Source organism: Lycium ferocissimum, chromosome 9 (assembly GCF_029784015.1).
Source record: "Lycium ferocissimum isolate CSIRO_LF1 chromosome 9, AGI_CSIRO_Lferr_CH_V1, whole genome shotgun sequence".
Lineage (NCBI taxonomy): Eukaryota > Viridiplantae > Streptophyta > Magnoliopsida > Solanales > Solanaceae > Lycium > Lycium ferocissimum.
The window spans coordinates 40784972-40793597 of record NC_081350.1 but is presented as its reverse complement, the minus strand read 5'-3'; the positions used below and the strand labels follow the sequence as shown (position 1 = coordinate 40793597).

Genomic DNA, 8626 nt, shown 5'->3' with positions numbered 1-8626 from the left:
GATTTTTAGATTACTAGAATCAAGATTAACTAGGGGTAACTTCTGTTTATGTCCATAAATGAATGAAGTTTTGCAAGTCAAACGTTATGCATGTAGTTACATAGCAACCATTCTCTCGAGGGTTTTGGTCTATTGGAAAGAGCGTAGCTTATGATGTGTGGTTAGGCGCACGTCATGAACTTGAACCCTACTGCAGACTAAAAGCCTTGTATTAAGTGGAGAGGCGTAGATGGGGTGGACCCATTGTACACCAACTTGTGAACCGTGCGTCGGCTAGGGATTTCTCGGTTATAAAAAATGAAGTTACATAGCAACCATCCTAACCTGTTAACTGAAGCAAATAACAGAAAGCAAGTCATCTGTCAGCTATGTTGCCCAATTTGTTAAAAAATGTCGACGGGTGCGTATTGGATACTCTAAAATAATGCATTTTTGCTCAAGATTCTTCACAAACGTGGATGGGTGCATATCAGATCCTCCAAAAGTAATGTATTTTTGGAGGATCTGATACAACTGTGACAACATTTTTGAAGGTGTGCCTGAAAATTGGAATTAGGTCAAACATCTACATGTAGGGACATTATGCTATCTGTTAATGTCTCAAAAACTGTGCTGGACAGCTCAAAAATAGATCGCCAACTGAGAACTATATCTTTATAACAATGGGGATGGATTGTGAAATTTGTTTCCAATTTTCAAGGCAAGTTACCAACTGTTAAGGGCCCTATTTTTAAAGATGTCTAAACTTCAATTTTTTGCGCGGAGTGCCCTTCTTTTGGGGTGGTCTTTAAATTTTGCCCCTCATATTTGTAGTCTTTAAATTATGCCCCTCATATTCTTTGGTCTTTAATTTTTGCCTTCGCGGGTTCGAGTTCGAACCCTCGCTCAAGCAAAAATAAAAAAAAAATCGCAAGACAAGGGTTGAATCGCGTGTATGCGGACCGGCATACTTTTGTTAAGGAATTACAAATTTTATGTCGAACCGTGATACTTTCATACCTTATGGGCAGACTTGGCATAAGTATGCGGTCCAGATAACTTTGATAATTTCTTCACAAAGTTATCGGTGGGGCATACTTTCTTCATCACAACACTTGCACATAACACAAATTGGTTCTACACTTAAGCCCGTTGTATGATCTATTAGCGGTGGAGTCTTAGTATAAGCACAATCACGTTGTGAAATATATTTTGGTCGAGTGGCGTATGTTGAAACACCATAAATTTTCGGTTGACTCTTTCGGGATTACCTAATAATTGCAAGAATTTAGTTCGAATCAAGCTTTTTCGGGTTGAGAAGAAGTATGCACTTGCTCCGGGATTCTCCAAGAACGATAATTTATCTAACCATCCAATGTACGATATGCCGAAACATGTTTCGTTAAATTGGTCAAATCCTACTCTTTGACATAGTAGGCATGGATCCACTTTATCCATAAACTTTTATCTGCGAACCCGGCATAACTTTGTGAAGGAATTATCAAAGTTATGCGGATCCTACATACTTATGCCAAGTCGCCCATAAGGCATAAGTATGCAAATGTCGGATAACTTTGATAATTCTTCACAAAGTTATGCGGTGGGGGAACATACACAATGGGCAAACTTTCTTCATCACAACACTTGCACATAACACAAATTGGTTCTACTGGCTCAAGCCCCATTGTATGATCACTATTAGCAATGATCTTCCGTATAAGCACAATCACATTGTGAAATATATTTTCGTCGAGTGGCATGTTGAAACACCATAAATTTTCGGTTGACTCTTTCGGGATTACCTAATAATTGCAAGAATTTAGTTCGAATCAAGCTTTTTCAAGGTTGAGAAGAAGTATGCACTTGCTCGAGATTCTCCAAGAACCGATAATTTGTCTAACCATCCAATATGTACGTGAAACAATTGTTAAATTGGTCAAATCCTACTCTTTGACATAGTAGGCATGGATCCACTTTATCCGTAAACTTTTATGCGGACCGCGATAACTTTGTGAAGGAATTATCAAAGTTATGCCGGATCCGACATACTTATGCCAAGTCGCCCACAAGGCATAAGTATGCGGGTCGGCATAACTAATTCCTTAACAAAAGTATCGGTCGCATAGCGAAATTTAAACTCTGCCTTGCGAATTTTTTTTTTAAAATTTTGCACAACGCGTGGGTTCGAACACAGAAACCTATGGGTGTTAGCCGAAGGGCAAATTTTAAAGATTTCAAATATGAGGGGCAAAATTTAAAGACCACCCCAAAAGAAGGGCAATTCGCAAACTTTTGTCTCAATGTTATTGAATCATATAAATCTCATGGACAGAGTTCTTCTTTCTTCTTAGCCAACTGTTTGTTGGTCCTCAATTCTTGAAATGGTAGATGGGGAACAAATGATTCATGAAATGGTTTCACAGTTTCCTTTTGTGCTATCACCAATATAATTTGCTTCCTTTCCCAGCAAATGAGTTATTTTTGTCTCTTGGCTACTATTTGCAAGTCCCTGCACCTAGAATTTTAGGCATTTATTTTATCTTATGTTTTTTCTTTCTTTGTGATAGCCGAGAAATTTTGCGGCTTGTGGCGCACAGTTCGAAATTAGGTGGACAATTAGTTTGCCCTTATATTCTTTTATACTTAAATGGTGCACAGTTTGAAATTTGATGGACAATTGATCTGCTGCTCTATTCTTCTCCACTTACATACCAGAGTTTTATTTGCAGAGAACTTTGAACCATTGACGTAGGCCTAACCCACACGTCATGTGGTGCGCTCTTACCATTAGATTAAATACTGGATTTTTGCATGCAGCGGACTTTGAATCAGTGATGTGCGTGTAACCCTTACTCACACATCATGTGTTGCGTGCTTACCACTAAATTAAATACCAGGCTTTTGTCTGCGGGAAACTTCGAACTTGTAAGATGCGCCTAAACCACATATCATGCATTGCGTTCTTACCACTAAATTAAATACTAGGCTTTCGTCTGCGACGAACTTCGAACCAAAGGTAAGTCTAACCGCACATCCTGTGTTGCGCTCTTATCACCGGATTATATGCCTGGATTTTATCTGCGCCAGACTTCAAACGGTGAAGTACGCCTAACCCACATATCTTGTCTGCAATGAATTTTAAACTAATACCACATGCCTAATCCATATATCATGCATTGCGCTCTTACCGCTGGACCACAGCACCAGGTACAACTGATTCTAAGAAATGATTTCATAGTTTCCTTTTATCTTTGTCACGCCCCGAACCATGACCTGGGCGTAACACGGCACTCGGTGCCTTACTGCATGTGACCGAGCGAACCACGCTGACTTTTGAATTATCATGAGGCATAACATGAGGCGAATACAACGTGAATGCATGATGAGCCTTTATAAAATGCAATAAGTCATAATACTTAATCAAAATACTTATTTAAACATGAGTGCGAAATAACATGAATGAGCCAAAATGGCTATACAACTCGAAAGTGTGACATGACATAGCGACTTGTCAGTCTATGAAACCTCTAACATAAGTCGAACATGGAAAACATACTCGGGGACAAGGCCTCCCAAGCATACTTTAGATGCGCATAGCTAATCATAAAATAAAGAGTTGACTAAACCCCGAATGAGATAGGGCTCGCGATAAGGCGTACGAATGTTGTCCTACTAAGCGGATGCGTCGTCCGTAAATCAATACTGCGTCGTGAAATGCGGGCTCCGGAACAATAGAAAGGGGATGTCGGCACATTGAATGTCTTTGGTATGTAAAACGGCGAAAGAATTAACATGGGACGTGAAATAACATAACGAGAGATGATTTGAAACATAATCATGAACATGAGTACATATACTTATATAATATGTGTAAAGTATCGTGAGTAGGAGAGCGATAAATATAACCGACAACATAGTGCAGTGCTTGCGTCACCCATGGAGAACACTAAATACCTTGCCGGGACATAAGATTTAATAATATTATGAAAGGATCCGGTCATTATGAGAGATCTCCTAAGCATGGGTGGAGCAATCCTCATCTACGGTGGCTACGTAGTTTCGAGTACATTTGAAGCCTTCTCGGTAATTAATGCAACTCCCAAAAACATGAACATGTAAAATAAGAGGCACTTGTTGCCCATGGTTTTCATCAATATAATTTGCTTATACATGGATATCATGAAATAACTTGTAAACGTGGTTTCATGAAATAACTTGTATTTAGCATTTATGTATCTTGTATCATAGCATGAAAGTAATTATATAATATAGTTGCATGAAAACTTGTAGACATGTAGGATATTCATGAAATAATCATTTTAGCTAAAACATGCATACAAGAACCCATGTAATACAAGATATGGGTTTTCATGGATTACAGACTGATTCTCAATAATTATATGGAGTTATTAAGAACACAATGATAGAATAATAGCAATTCATACATAATATAACCATGGACATGGGCTTAGGGTTATCATGAGCATGGTATAGAAACCCTAGTTTTAGTAGAGAATTATAATTTATGGATTTTGAGGCGTGGGGAAGAACAATGATGTTCCCATACGTAGATAGTAACTCTACATACTTGGTAATGCTCCAAACTTTAATTAAAGAATTTAACTTTGAAGAAGATTTCCAAAATCTTGAATTCTTGAACCTTGAGATGGGTTTTTTTGAAAACCCTAGTTTAGGAATAATGATTTCTTGCTTAGATTATTAGAGTATATGTTAGAATTGAGTTGGAAGGGTTTGGATTGACTTACCTTGATGTTTTGGATTGTTGCTAGGGCTTGGAATTGTGAATAATGAAATAAAAGAACTGAAGGCTTGAATTTATATGAAGTGATGCGGAAATTATATGGACATGTTATACGGTCCGTATAATATGACCATATTTAATCATGGCTGAAAACAGAAAATCGATTTGAAGTTTCATGAAGTACGGACGAGTTATACAGTATGTATAAAATTATATGGGCCGTATAACAAGTTCGTATAACATGACCGATTGAACGGATTTTTCTACGTAATCCTTGATAAAATGGCCATAACTTTTTGTACGATGTCCCCTTGACCCCCATAATATACCGTTGGAAAGGTATTTCAAGGGACCTGACTTTCAAGAAGGAAATTTTCACAAATTCCTAACGAAAGTACCCGAAAACACAAAGTTATAAGTACAAATTGTCCTGAAACTTGCAATTTAGAAGCGCTTAAGAACTTCACTTTTTGGTTTGACTAAAAGCTTGTTGTTTATCCGAATTTATCCCAAATAGATTCGTATAGCTAAAATATCACCTTTATACTAGATTCATACATTCATACCTAGTTCAGATTTATGGGATGTTACATATGCTAACGCCAATATAATTTGCTTCGTTTCCAAGCAAATGAGTTATTTCTTTTTTTGTCTCTTAGCTACAATTTGCAAGTCCCTGCACCTAATATTTTAAGCATTTATTGTCAAGGCCAGCTATTGTATTAAAAGACAAACATAAACCAGTACCTAATCTTTGTCCACTTTTGTTCAAGTGGTTAATAAAATTGCTTATCTATTGAACATTCCAATATCTAGGGCTATTATCTACCTAATCATAAATCACCAATATAAAATATGCCCAATTAGGATGGTTTAGTTAGGCCGATACTTATCACAAAAATCTCTGGGTTTTATAGTACTTGAACTTTGAACATGTCAAGCATGCATCCAGATTCATTACATAGGAATAGTCCAAAACGTTGCTTTCATTAAAAAGAATTCTTGTAAATTGGATAACTTAATAAGAGATTACCAACTTCGACATAAAAAACCATTTTAACCAGAGGTATCGGAGTCGAACTCTATGAATGGAGATACTTAAGTAGAAACACTTTCTCATTTTAACAGAATAACCTACACAACACGAATTCAAATTAGTCAAGAAGAAAAAAAAAATGTGAAGGACTCTTCACCATTTTCTTAGGTAAACTACTAAAAAAATCTATATTTTTCCACTGAAAAATGTTTAATGGATATTTTCTACTGAATGTTGGCGGGAAAAACCTAAATAGTAACCACAGAAAAAACAGAATTCCGTTGCCGGGACTTGAACCCGGGTCTCTCGGGTGAGAGCCGAGTATCCTAACCAACTAGACTACAACGGATCTTGTTGGTTGGTTGCTTCTAGAAATTATAAATATCATGATCTTCTATAATTAAGGTCTAACTCGAACCAAGCACACGACATATAGAGAAAACGACCTCTATGCCCACTTATAATTTACAAATAGAAGAAAATGAGCTTGCAAAGAACTCCTGTATTTTATTTACAGATTTTCTATATATTTTTTTTACTGATCTCCAATGAAAGAAGTCATAAATTAAAATATCATTTACAATAGACTATAAAACCAAATCTCATGACTTGGAGATAAATTATAATACAATCTGTCTAGCTTTCCCCCTGTTCACATAGATCCTTGTAGGAATTCAATTTTCTTACGCCAACTCAACGTCTATTGCAAGATTCATGTAGTCTACATCAACTTGCTTGTAGTAGTTTACAAGTTCAATGCAGGAGACTGCTAAGTGTTTTATGAACACACGAGAACTGTTCTTTTATTTTGTTGGTTTCCCACCCTGTGTCCGATATCTGACTTGGACCGATTATATCAGGATTGAAGCGTAAGACATAAGTTGAAGCGCTTCCTACAAAGTTTTTTTAAACTCTCGGGGCTTGAGTTAGAGACCCAGTTAGGCGATGATAACCCATCCACTACACCACACGGTTACCATTCAAGTAATCAAGATTCTAATGTTTTCTAGAGTATATGTTAAGTGATAATGCCTCGAATAATTAGAGCATTTTCGTGTCAAAAGTACTACCATAAGCTGATGCAGAGCTAACATGGTTTTTTCAAGTAGACAATAAAAGTGCTATACTTGATAAAGGATATGGTCCAAATTTGATCCTGCACTATCTGATATTGCTCAATTTCACATAGTACAGAGGCAAATTTAATCATTTTCCCATACTTTATATTGTATCACCACATCTGGATATCTTTCAAACAGTATATATTTTCTGGAACTGTTTGTCATATTCCATTATACGAATGCACAATCAAGCAGAACATAGGCGAATAATATAGGGAAAATAACACTCTATGTCTATTTGGAGAAAATACTTACCCAAAATGACCCATATTTGTAATATCACCCAAACTGGGCCTTTTATACATCATTATACACTTTTATACAATGTCCACAGTAAATATATAATGTTGTATATCGTGTGTATAAATACTGTTGCAAAAAAAAAAAAAAAAAATTTGGCTATGCGGATGTAGATTAAAAATATAGCTACATAGATGTAATATTCTATGCTGAATTATATATTATTGAAATTATCCAGTAAAAAAGGTGACACTAGGTAGATTACTTCTGCTATCAAATTCAGTTCTTTGCCTTACTAGCAAAAACTATAGAGTTCAAGTGTTTCAAGCCATGCCAATAGATATAAGATGTAGTAAAAAACAGATTTCAAAGTACCACGATAACAAGAAAACGTCTTGGTTATTTATGCTGCAGAATGAGCAACTACTTAGAGTAGCCCTATTTTTTTTAAAAAAAAAAATTTCGGGCGTGACGGTTGGTGTCATGAATACATTGACCCGACTATCCAAATTCACACCAAGTAAGGTCTAGAAGGGGGAAGCCCTCCCACAAGGACACCTACCGATTTCAAAGCTTGATAGACTTCTAATTAAGAGTGAAAATATTGCATAAATCACACAGTCGCCTTTTGTAGCAACTATAGTTAAGATAGAACTTGACACAACATTTCCTATCATTCAATTATGGGTCTCGAAGAAACAGGTTGGATGGAGTATATATTTAACCGCACCATATGTCTACCCGAAATCATTTTAACTTACTATAGTTAAATGATTTAACAAAGTGAAAATGTACATTAGTTAACTATGATTAAGTGATACTTGTATACACTTCAACTCATGTCATGCATTCACCGATCTGACGTAAATGCTTGGTGCAAATAAGGTGAGCTACTATTTTTAGACAGAGTTAATATAAGATTGTCCTTCTTAACGAGAAATAATCCACTTTTTCCAAGTTTGCTTGGATCAAATAATTGGAGCATTTGGGTCCAAACTACCATAAGCTGGTGCAGAGTTGACATGGTGTATTAAGTTGATAATAAAGTGCTATGCTTTATCAGGATATGGTCCAAATTTGCTTTTGCACTAACCAAAATTATTCGGATCAATTTTACCCTATTATACTCAACGTTCATTCATACCCTTACAAATGATTGAATCAACTTCTTTTATATGTCTTATCACTTTATCTTTGTTAGTGCAATGCACCTACAATAATAGATGAATAAAGAACTTTTCATTGCTGTTAGCAAATCATCTTGTATTTGCCCTTTTCATTCATGGAGTTCCAACATAAAATGAGTGTACTACACATGTCTGAATATTTCAATAAATGTCCAAATGCGCCCTTCTACTTTTGACTAATTTAAAATTACCCTCTAAGATAGAGCTAACATGGTTTTCTAAGTCAATAATAGAAGTGCTATACTAATAAGGATATGGTCCAAATTTGCAAGTGCACCATCGAAAATTGTTCCGATCAAGT

General features: G+C 36.1%; 1 non-coding gene across 1 annotated transcript; it reads right to left on the bottom strand.

The window, feature by feature from the left end:
• Positions 1-6053: 6053 nt before the first annotated feature.
• Positions 6054-6126, bottom strand: TRNAE-CUC (transfer RNA glutamic acid (anticodon CUC)). The gene has a single exon. It is a non-coding gene; the product is annotated as a tRNA-Glu (tRNA).
• Between the last annotated feature and the right edge of the window lie 2500 nt (positions 6127-8626).